Below are 12,065 nucleotides of genomic sequence, written 5' to 3'. Positions count from 1 at the left end.
ATTTTTTGGTTGTGATTAGGGTTAGGGTTAGGGATGAAAACCTATAGGAGTTCAAGATATTCTTCAATAACTTTTTTTCTGAAGGTCATAGAGACTTGGAAGTTGGTTCCATCTCCACTAATGTGGCTATGCCCGATCCATTGGGACCATCCCCGAACTTCTACGACCTTTGGAAATGGTGAAACCACCAAATCTATAAAAAAAAAGTACAAGATATTTTTGAATAACTTTTTTTCTGAAAGTCCTAGAGACTTCTGCATTTCCTGTTGTATAGAGGGTGGCCTGCCACGCCACCACACCGAATTTCAGCACGTTTCGAGCAAGCAGCGCAGAGTTATTCCAATTAATCCCTAATATGGGTTAGGGTTGCAATTAGGGTTAGGGTTAGGGTTGTGATTAGGGTTAGGGTTAGGGTTGCTATTAGGGTTAGGGTTAGGGTTGCTATTAGGGTTAGGGTTAGGGATGAATACCCATTGGAGATCAAGATATTCTTCAATAACTTTTTTTCTGTAGGTCATAGAGACTTGGAAGTTGGTTCCATCTCCACTAATGTGGCTATGCCCGATCCATTGGTACCACCCCCGAGCTTCTACGACCTTTGGAAGGGGTAGGGTTAGGGTTGTGATTAGTGTTTGATTTTTTGGTTGTGATTAGGGTTAGGGTTAGGGATGAAAACCTATAGGAGTTCAAGATATTCTTCAATAACTTTTTTTCTGAAGGTCATAGAGACTTGGAAGTTGGTTCCATCTCCACTAATGTGGCTATGCCCGATCCATTGGGACCATCCCCGAACTTCTACGACCTTTGGAAATGGTGAAACCACCAAATCTATAAAAAAAAAGTACAAGATATTTTTGAATAACTTTTTTTCTGAAAGTCCTAGAGACTTCTGCATTTCATGTTGTATAGAGGGTGGCCTGCCACGCCACCACACCGAATTTCAGCACGTTTCGAGCAAGCAGCGCAGAGTTATTCCAATTAATCCCTAATATGGGTTAGGGTTGCAATTAGGGTTAGGGTTAGGGTTGTGATTAGGGTTAGGGTTAGGGTTGCTATTAGGGTTAGGGTTAGGGTTGCTATTAGGGTTAGGGTTAGGGATGAATACCCATTGGAGATCAAGATATTCTTCAATAACTTTTTTTCTGTAGGTCATAGAGACTTGGAAGTTGGTTCCATCTCCACTAATGTGGCTATGCCCGATCCATTGGTACCACCCCCGAGCTTCTACGACCTTTGGAAGGGGTAGGGTTAAGGTTGTGATTAGTGTTTGATTTTTTGGTTGTGATTAGGGTTAGGGTTAGGGATGAAAACCTATAGGAGTTCAAGATATTCTTCAATAACTTTTTTTCTGAAGGTCATAGAGACTTGGAAGTTGGTTCCATCTCCACTAATGTGGCTATGCCCGATCCATTGGGACCATCCCCGAACTTCTACGACCTTTGGAAATGGTGAAACCACCAAATCTATAAAAAAAAAGTACAAGATATTTTTGAATAACTTTTTTTCTGAAAGTCCTAGAGACTTCTGCATTTCATGATTTATAGAGGGTGGCCTGCCACGCCACCACACCGAATTTCAGCACGTTTCGAGCAAGCAGCGCAGAGTTATTCCAATTAATCCCTAATATGGGTTAGGGTTGCAATTAGGGTTAGGGTTAGGGTTGTGATTAGGGTTAGGGTTAGGGTTGCTATTAGGGTTAGGGTTAGGGTTGCTATTAGGGTTAGGGTTAGGGATGAATACCCATTGGAGATCAAGATATTCTTCAATAACTTTTTTTCTGTAGGTCATAGAGACTTGGAAGTTGGTTCCATCTCCACTAATGTGGCTATGCCCGATCCATTGGTACCACCCCCGAGCTTCTACGACCTTTGGAAGGGGTAGGGTTAGGGTTGTGATTAGTGTTTGATTTTTTGGTTGTGATTAGGGTTAGGGTTAGGGATGAAAACCTATAGGAGTTCAAGATATTCTTCAATAACTTTTTTTCTGAAGGTCATAGAGACTTGGAAGTTGGTTCCATCTCCACTAATGTGGCTATGCCCGATCCATTGGGACCATCCCCGAACTTCTACGACCTTCGGAAATGGTGAAACCACCAAATCTATAAAAAAAAAGTACAAGATATTTTTGAATAACTTTTTTTCTGAAAGTCCTAGAGACTTGTACATTTCATGGTTTATAGAGGGTGGCCTGCCACGCAACCACACCAAATTTCAGCACGTTTCGAGCAGGCAGCGCAGAGTTATTCCAATTAATCCCTAATATGGGTTAGGGTTGCAATTAGGGTTAGGGTTAGTGTTGTGATTAGGGTTAGGGTTAGGGTTGCTATTAGGGTTAGGGTTAGGGATGAATACCCATTGGAGATCAAGATATTCTTCAATAACTTTTTTTCTGTAGGTCATAGAGACTTGGAAGTTGGTTCCATCTCCACTAATGTGGCTATGCCCGATCCATTGGTACCACCCCCGAGCTTCTACGACCTTTGGAAGGTGTAGGGTTAGGGTTGTGATTAGTGTTTGATTTTTTGGTTGTGATTAGGGTTAGGGTTAGGGATGAAAACCTATAGGAGTTCAAGATATTCTTCAATAACTTTTTTTCTGAAGGTCATAGAGACTTGGAAGTTGGTTCCATCTCCACTAATGTGGCTATGCCCGATCCATTGGGACCATCCCCAAACTTCTACGACCTTCGGAAATGGTGAAACCACCAAATCTATAAAAAAAAAGTACAAGATATTTTTGAATAACTTTTTTTCTGAAAGTCCTAGAGACTTGTGCATTTCATGGTTTATAGAGGGTGGCCTGCCACGCAACCACACCAAATTTCAGCACGTTTCGAGCAGGCAGCGCAGAGTTATTCCAATTAATCCCTAATATGGGTTAGGGTTGCAATTAGGGTTAGGGTTAGGGTTGCTATTAGGGTTAGGGTTAGGGTTGCTATTAGGGTTAGGGTTAGGGATGAATACCCATTGGAGATCAAGATATTCTTCAATAACTTTTTTTCTGTAGGTCATAGAGACTTGGAAGTTGGTTCCATCTCCACTAATGTGGCTATGCCCGATCCATTGGTACCACCCCCGAGCTTCTACGACCTTTGGAAGGGGTAGGGTTAGGGTTGTGATTAGTGTTTGATTTTTTGGTTGTGATTAGGGTTAGGGTTAGGGATGAAAACCTATAGGAGTTCAAGATATTCTTCAATAACTTTTTTTCTGTAGGTCATAGAGACTTGGAAGTTGGTTCCATCTCCACTAATGTGGCTATGCCCGATCCATTGGTACCACCCCCGAGCTTCTACGACCTTTGGAAGGTGTAGGGTTAGGGTTGTGATTAGTGTTTGATTTTTTGGTTGTGATTAGGGTTAGGGTTAGGGATGAAAACCTATAGGAGTTCAAGATATTCTTCAATAACTTTTTTTCTGAAGGTCATAGAGACTTGGAAGTTGGTTCCATCTCCACTAATGTGGCTATGCCCGATCCATTGGGACCATCCCCAAACTTCTACGACCTTCGGAAATGGTGAAACCACCAAATCTATAAAAAAAAAGTACAAGATATTTTTGAATAACTTTTTTTCTGAAAGTCCTAGAGACTTGTGCATTTCATGGTTTATAGAGGGTGGCCTGCCACGCAACCACACCAAATTTCAGCACGTTTCGAGCAGGCAGCGCAGAGTTATTCCAATTAATCCCTAATATGGGTTAGGGTTGCAATTAGGGTTAGGGTTAGGGTTGCTATTAGGGTTAGGGTTAGGGTTGCTATTAGGGTTAGGGTTAGGGATGAATACCCATTGGAGATCAAGATATTCTTCAATAACTTTTTTTCTGTAGGTCATAGAGACTTGGAAGTTGGTTCCATCTCCACTAATGTGGCTATGCCCGATCCATTGGTACCACCCCCGAGCTTCTACGACCTTTGGAAGGGGTAGGGTTAGGGTTGTGATTAGTGTTTGATTTTTTGGTTGTGATTAGGGTTAGGGTTAGGGATGAAAACCTATAGGAGTTCAAGATATTCTTCAATAACTTTTTTTCTGAAGGTCATAGAGACTTGGAAGTTGGTTCCATCTCCACTAATGTGGCTATGCCCGATCCATTGGGACCATCCCCGAACTTCTACGACCTTTGGAAATGGTGAAACCACCAAATCTATAAAAAAAAAGTACAAGATATTTTTGAATAACTTTTTTTCTGAAAGTCCTAGAGACTTCTGCATTTCATGTTGTATAGAGGGTGGCCTGCCACGCCACCACACCGAATTTCAGCACGTTTCGAGCAAGCAGCGCAGAGTTATTCCAATTAATCCCTAATATGGGTTAGGGTTGCAATTAGGGTTAGGGTTAGGGTTGTGATTAGGGTTAGGGTTAGGGTTGCTATTAGGGTTAGGGTTAGGGTTGCTATTAGGGTTAGGGTTAGGGATGAATACCCATTGGAGATCAAGATATTCTTCAATAACTTTTTTTCTGTAGGTCATAGAGACTTGGAAGTTGGTTCCATCTCCACTAATGTGGCTATGCCCGATCCATTGGTACCACCCCCGAGCTTCTACGACCTTTGGAAGGGGTAGGGTTAGGGTTGTGATTAGTGTTTGATTTTTTGGTTGTGATTAGGGTTAGGGTTAGGGATGAAAACCTATAGGAGTTCAAGATATTCTTCAATAACTTTTTTTCTGAAGGTCATAGAGACTTGGAAGTTGGTTCCATCTCCACTAATGTGGCTATGCCCGATCCATTGGGACCATCCCCGAACTTCTACGACCTTCGGAAATGGTGAAACCACCAAATCTATAAAAAAAAAGTACAAGATATTTTTGAATAACTTTTTTTCTGAAAGTCCTAGAGACTTGTGCATTTCATGGTTTATAGAGGGTGGCCTGCCACGCAACCACACCAAATTTCAGCACGTTTCGAGCAGGCAGCGCAGAGTTATTCCAATTAATCCCTAATATGGGTTAGGGTTGCAATTAGGGTTAGGGTTAGTGTTGTGATTAGGGTTAGGGTTAGGGTTGCTATTAGGGTTAGGGTTAGGGATGAATACCCATTGGAGATCAAGATATTCTTCAATAACTTTTTTTCTGTAGGTCATAGAGACTTGGAAGTTGGTTCCATCTCCACTAATGTGGCTATGCCCGATCCATTGGTACCACCCCCGAGCTTCTACGACCTTTGGAAGGGGTAGGGTTAGGGTTGTGATTAGTGTTTGATTTTTTGGTTGTGATTAGGGTTAGGGTTAGGGATGAAAACCTATAGGAGTTCAAGATATTCTTCAATAACTTTTTTTCTGAAGGTCATAGAGACTTGGAAGTTGGTTCCATCTCCACTAATGTGGCTATGCCCGATCCATTGGGACCATCCCCGAACTTCTACGACCTTTGGAAATGGTGAAACCACCAAATCTATAAAAAAAAAGTACAAGATATTTTTGAATAACTTTTTTTCTGAAAGTCCTAGAGACTTCTGCATTTCATGTTGTATAGAGGGTGGCCTGCCACGCCACCACACCGAATTTCAGCACGTTTCGAGCAAGCAGCGCAGAGTTATTCCAATTAATCCCTAATATGGGTTAGGGTTGCAATTAGGGTTAGGGTTAGGGTTGTGATTAGGGTTAGGGTTAGGGTTGCTATTAGGGTTAGGGTTAGGGTTGCTATTAGGGTTAGGGTTAGGGATGAATACCCATTGGAGATCAAGATATTCTTCAATAACTTTTTTTCTGTAGGTCATAGAGACTTGGAAGTTGGTTCCATCTCCACTAATGTGGCTATGCCCGATCCATTGGTACCACCCCCGAGCTTCTACGACCTTTGGAAGGGGTAGGGTTAAGGTTGTGATTAGTGTTTGATTTTTTGGTTGTGATTAGGGTTAGGGTTAGGGATGAAAACCTATAGGAGTTCAAGATATTCTTCAATAACTTTTTTTCTGTAGGTCATAGAGACTTGGAAGTTGGTTCCATCTCCACTAATGTGGCTATGCCCGATCCATTGGTACCACCCCCGAGCTTCTACGACCTTTGGAAGGGGTAGGGTTAGGGTTGTGATTAGTGTTTGATTTTTTGGTTGTGATTAGGGTTAGGGTTAGGGATGAAAACCTATAGGAGTTCAAGATATTCTTCAATAACTTTTTTTCTGAAGGTCATAGAGACTTGGAAGTTGGTTCCATCTCCACTAATGTGGCTATGCCCGATCCATTGGGACCATCCCCGAACTTCTACGACCTTCGGAAATGGTGAAACCACCAAATCTATAAAAAAAAAGTACAAGATATTTTTGAATAACTTTTTTTCTGAAAGTCCTAGAGACTTGTGCATTTCATGGTTTATAGAGGGTGGCCTGCCACGCAACCACACCAAATTTCAGCACGTTTCGAGCAGGCAGCGCAGAGTTATTCCAATTAATCCCTAATATGGGTTAGGGTTGCAATTAGGGTTAGGGTTAGTGTTGTGATTAGGGTTAGGGTTAGGGTTGCTATTAGGGTTAGGGTTAGGGATGAATACCCATTGGAGATCAAGATATTCTTCAATAACTTTTTTTCTGTAGGTCATAGAGACTTGGAAGTTGGTTCCATCTCCACTAATGTGGCTATGCCCGATCCATTGGTACCACCCCCGAGCTTCTACGACCTTTGGAAGGGGTAGGGTTAGGGTTGTGATTAGTGTTTGATTTTTTGGTTGTGATTAGGGTTAGGGTTAGGGATGAAAACCTATAGGAGTTCAAGATATTCTTCAATAACTTTTTTTCTGAAGGTCATAGAGACTTGGAAGTTGGTTCCATCTCCACTAATGTGGCTATGCCCGATCCATTGGGACCATCCCCGAACTTCTACGACCTTTGGAAATGGTGAAACCACCAAATCTATAAGAAAAAAGTACAAGATATTTTTGAATAACTTTTTTTCTGAAAGTCCTAGAGACTTCTGCATTTCATGTTGTATAGAGGGTGGCCTGCCACGCCACCACACCGAATTTCAGCACGTTTCGAGCAAGCAGCGCAGAGTTATTCCAATTAATCCCTAATATGGGTTAGGGTTGCAATTAGGGTTAGGGTTAGGGTTGTGATTAGGGTTAGGGTTAGGGTTGCTATTAGGGTTAGGGTTAGGGTTGCTATTAGGGTTAGGGTTAGGGATGAATACCCATTGGAGATCAAGATATTCTTCAATAACTTTTTTTCTGTAGGTCATAGAGACTTGGAAGTTGGTTCCATCTCCACTAATGTGGCTATGCCCGATCCATTGGTACCACCCCCGAGCTTCTACGACCTTTGGAAGGGGTAGGGTTAGGGTTGTGATTAGTGTTTGATTTTTTGGTTGTGATTAGGGTTAGGGTTAGGGATGAAAACCTATAGGAGTTCAAGATATTCTTCAATAACTTTTTTTCTGAAGGTCATAGAGACTTGGAAGTTGGTTCCATCTCCACTAATGTGGCTATGCCCGATCCATTGGGACCATCCCCGAACTTCTACGACCTTTGGAAATGGTGAAACCACCAAATCTATAAAAAAAAAGTACAAGATATTTTTGAATAACTTTTTTTCTGAAAGTCCTAGAGACTTCTGCATTTCATGTTGTATAGAGGGTGGCCTGCCACGCCACCACACCAAATTTCAGCACGTTTCGAGCAAGCAGCGCAGAGTTATTCCAATTAATCCCTAATATGGGTTAGGGTTGCAATTAGGGTTAGGGTTAGGGTTGTGATTAGGGTTAGGGTTAGGGTTGCTATTAGGGTTAGGGTTAGGGTTGCTATTAGGGTTAGGGTTAGGGATGAATACCCATTGGAGATCAAGATATTCTTCAATAACTTTTTTTCTGTAGGTCATAGAGACTTGGAAGTTGGTTCCATCTCCACTAATGTGGCTATGCCCGATCCATTGGTACCACCCCCGAGCTTCTACGACCTTTGGAAGGGGTAGGGTTAAGGTTGTGATTAGTGTTTGATTTTTTGGTTGTGATTAGGGTTAGGGTTAGGGATGAAAACCTATAGGAGTTCAAGATATTCTTCAATAACTTTTTTTCTGAAGGTCATAGAGACTTGGAAGTTGGTTCCATCTCCACTAATGTGGCTATGCCCGATCCATTGGGACCATCCCCGAACTTCTACGACCTTTGGAAATGGTGAAACCACCAAATCTATAAAAAAAAAGTACAAGATATTTTTGAATAACTTTTTTTCTGAAAGTCCTAGAGACTTCTGCATTTCATGATTTATAGAGGGTGGCCTGCCACGCCACCACACCGAATTTCAGCACGTTTCGAGCAAGCAGCGCAGAGTTATTCCAATTAATCCCTAATATGGGTTAGGGTTGCAATTAGGGTTAGGGTTAGGGTTGTGATTAGGGTTAGGGTTAGGGTTGCTATTAGGGTTAGGGTTAGGGTTGCTATTAGGGTTAGGGTTAGGGATGAATACCCATTGGAGATCAAGATATTCTTCAATAACTTTTTTTCTGTAGGTCATAGAGACTTGGAAGTTGGTTCCATCTCCACTAATGTGGCTATGCCCGATCCATTGGTACCACCCCCGAGCTTCTACGACCTTTGGAAGGGGTAGGGTTAGGGTTGTGATTAGTGTTTGATTTTTTGGTTGTGATTAGGGTTAGGGTTAGGGATGAAAACCTATAGGAGTTCAAGATATTCTTCAATAACTTTTTTTCTGAAGGTCATAGAGACTTGGAAGTTGGTTCCATCTCCACTAATGTGGCTATGCCCGATCCATTGGGACCATCCCCGAACTTCTACGACCTTCGGAAATGGTGAAACCACCAAATCTATAAAAAAAAAGTACAAGATATTTTTGAATAACTTTTTTTCTGAAAGTCCTAGAGACTTGTACATTTCATGGTTTATAGAGGGTGGCCTGCCACGCAACCACACCAAATTTCAGCACGTTTCGAGCAGGCAGCGCAGAGTTATTCCAATTAATCCCTAATATGGGTTAGGGTTGCAATTAGGGTTAGGGTTAGTGTTGTGATTAGGGTTAGGGTTAGGGTTGCTATTAGGGTTAGGGTTAGGGATGAATACCCATTGGAGATCAAGATATTCTTCAATAACTTTTTTTCTGTAGGTCATAGAGACTTGGAAGTTGGTTCCATCTCCACTAATGTGGCTATGCCCGATCCATTGGTACCACCCCCGAGCTTCTACGACCTTTGGAAGGGGTAGGGTTAAGGTTGTGATTAGTGTTTGATTTTTTGGTTGTGATTAGGGTTAGGGTTAGGGATGAAAACCTATAGGAGTTCAAGATATTCTTCAATAACTTTTTTTCTGAAGGTCATAGAGACTTGGAAGTTGGTTCCATCTCCACTAATGTGGCTATGCCCGATCCATTGGGACCATCCCCGAACTTCTACGACCTTTGGAAATGGTGAAACCACCAAATCTATAAAAAAAAAGTACAAGATATTTTTGAATAACTTTTTTTCTGAAAGTCCTAGAGACTTCTGCATTTCATGATTTATAGAGGGTGGCCTGCCACGCCACCACACCGAATTTCAGCACGTTTCGAGCAAGCAGCGCAGAGTTATTCCAATTAATCCCTAATATGGGTTAGGGTTGCAATTAGGGTTAGGGTTAGGGTTGTGATTAGGGTTAGGGTTAGGGTTGCTATTAGGGTTAGGGTTAGGGTTGCTATTAGGGTTAGGGTTAGGGATGAATACCCATTGGAGATCAAGATATTCTTCAATAACTTTTTTTCTGTAGGTCATAGAGACTTGGAAGTTGGTTCCATCTCCACTAATGTGGCTATGCCCGATCCATTGGTACCACCCCCGAGCTTCTACGACCTTTGGAAGGTGTAGGGTTAGGGTTGTGATTAGTGTTTGATTTTTTGGTTGTGATTAGGGTTAGGGTTAGGGATGAAAACCTATAGGAGTTCAAGATATTCTTCAATAACTTTTTTTCTGAAGGTCATAGAGACTTGGAAGTTGGTTCCATCTCCACTAATGTGGCTATGCCCGATCCATTGGGACCATCCCCAAACTTCTACGACCTTCGGAAATGGTGAAACCACCAAATCTATAAAAAAAAAGTACAAGATATTTTTGAATAACTTTTTTTCTGAAAGTCCTAGAGACTTGTGCATTTCATGGTTTATAGAGGGTGGCCTGCCACGCAACCACACCAAATTTCAGCACGTTTCGAGCAGGCAGCGCAGAGTTATTCCAATTAATCCCTAATATGGGTTAGGGTTGCAATTAGGGTTAGGGTTAGGGTTGCTATTAGGGTTAGGGTTAGGGTTGCTATTAGGGTTAGGGTTAGGGATGAATACCCATTGGAGATCAAGATATTCTTCAATAACTTTTTTTCTGTAGGTCATAGAGACTTGGAAGTTGGTTCCATCTCCACTAATGTGGCTATGCCCGATCCATTGGTACCACCCCCGAGCTTCTACGACCTTTGGAAGGGGTAGGGTTAGGGTTGTGATTAGTGTTTGATTTTTTGGTTGTGATTAGGGTTAGGGTTAGGGATGAAAACCTATAGGAGTTCAAGATATTCTTCAATAACTTTTTTTCTGAAGGTCATAGAGACTTGGAAGTTGGTTCCATCTCCACTAATGTGGCTATGCCCGATCCATTGGGACCATCCCCGAACTTCTACGACCTTTGGAAATGGTGAAACCACCAAATCTATAAAAAAAAAGTACAAGATATTTTTGAATAACTTTTTTTCTGAAAGTCCTAGAGACTTCTGCATTTCATGTTGTATAGAGGGTGGCCTGCCACGCCACCACACCGAATTTCAGCACGTTTCGAGCAAGCAGCGCAGAGTTATTCCAATTAATCCCTAATATGGGTTAGGGTTGCAATTAGGGTTAGGGTTAGGGTTGTGATTAGGGTTAGGGTTAGGGTTGCTATTAGGGTTAGGGTTAGGGTTGCTATTAGGGTTAGGGTTAGGGATGAATACCCATTGGAGATCAAGATATTCTTCAATAACTTTTTTTCTGTAGGTCATAGAGACTTGGAAGTTGGTTCCATCTCCACTAATGTGGCTATGCCCGATCCATTGGTACCACCCCCGAGCTTCTACGACCTTTGGAAGGGGTAGGGTTAGGGTTGTGATTAGTGTTTGATTTTTTGGTTGTGATTAGGGTTAGGGTTAGGGATGAAAACCTATAGGAGTTCAAGATATTCTTCAATAACTTTTTTTCTGAAGGTCATAGAGACTTGGAAGTTGGTTCCATCTCCACTAATGTGGCTATGCCCGATCCATTGGGACCATCCCCGAACTTCTACGACCTTCGGAAATGGTGAAACCACCAAATCTATAAAAAAAAAGTACAAGATATTTTTGAATAACTTTTTTTCTGAAAGTCCTAGAGACTTGTGCATTTCATGGTTTATAGAGGGTGGCCTGCCACGCAACCACACCAAATTTCAGCACGTTTCGAGCAGGCAGCGCAGAGTTATTCCAATTAATCCCTAATATGGGTTAGGGTTGCAATTAGGGTTAGGGTTAGTGTTGTGATTAGGGTTAGGGTTAGGGTTGCTATTAGGGTTAGGGTTAGGGATGAATACCCATTGGAGATCAAGATATTCTTCAATAACTTTTTTTCTGTAGGTCATAGAGACTTGGAAGTTGGTTCCATCTCCACTAATGTGGCTATGCCCGATCCATTGGTACCACCCCCGAGCTTCTACGACCTTTGGAAGGGGTAGGGTTAGGGTTGTGATTAGTGTTTGATTTTTTGGTTGTGATTAGGGTTAGGGTTAGGGATGAAAACCTATAGGAGTTCAAGATATTCTTCAATAACTTTTTTTCTGAAGGTCATAGAGACTTGGAAGTTGGTTCCATCTCCACTAATGTGGCTATGCCCGATCCATTGGGACCATCCCCGAACTTCTACGACCTTCGGAAATGGTGAAACCACCAAATCTATAAAAAAAAGTACAAGATATTTTTGAATAACTTTTTTTCTGAAAGTCCTAGAGACTTCTGCATTTCATGATTTATAGAGGGTGGCCTGCCACGCCACCACACCGAATTTCAGCACGTTTCGAGCAAGCAGCGCAGAGTTATTCCAATTAATCCCTAATATGGGTTAGGGTTGCAATTAGGGTTAGGGTTAGGGTTGTGATTAGGGTTAGGGTTAGGGTT

This window comes from Paralichthys olivaceus, chromosome 18 (genome assembly GCF_024713975.1).
Source record: "Paralichthys olivaceus isolate ysfri-2021 chromosome 18, ASM2471397v2, whole genome shotgun sequence".
Classification (NCBI taxonomy): domain Eukaryota; kingdom Metazoa; phylum Chordata; class Actinopteri; order Pleuronectiformes; family Paralichthyidae; genus Paralichthys; species Paralichthys olivaceus.
Note: the sequence above shows the minus strand (reverse complement) of the source record.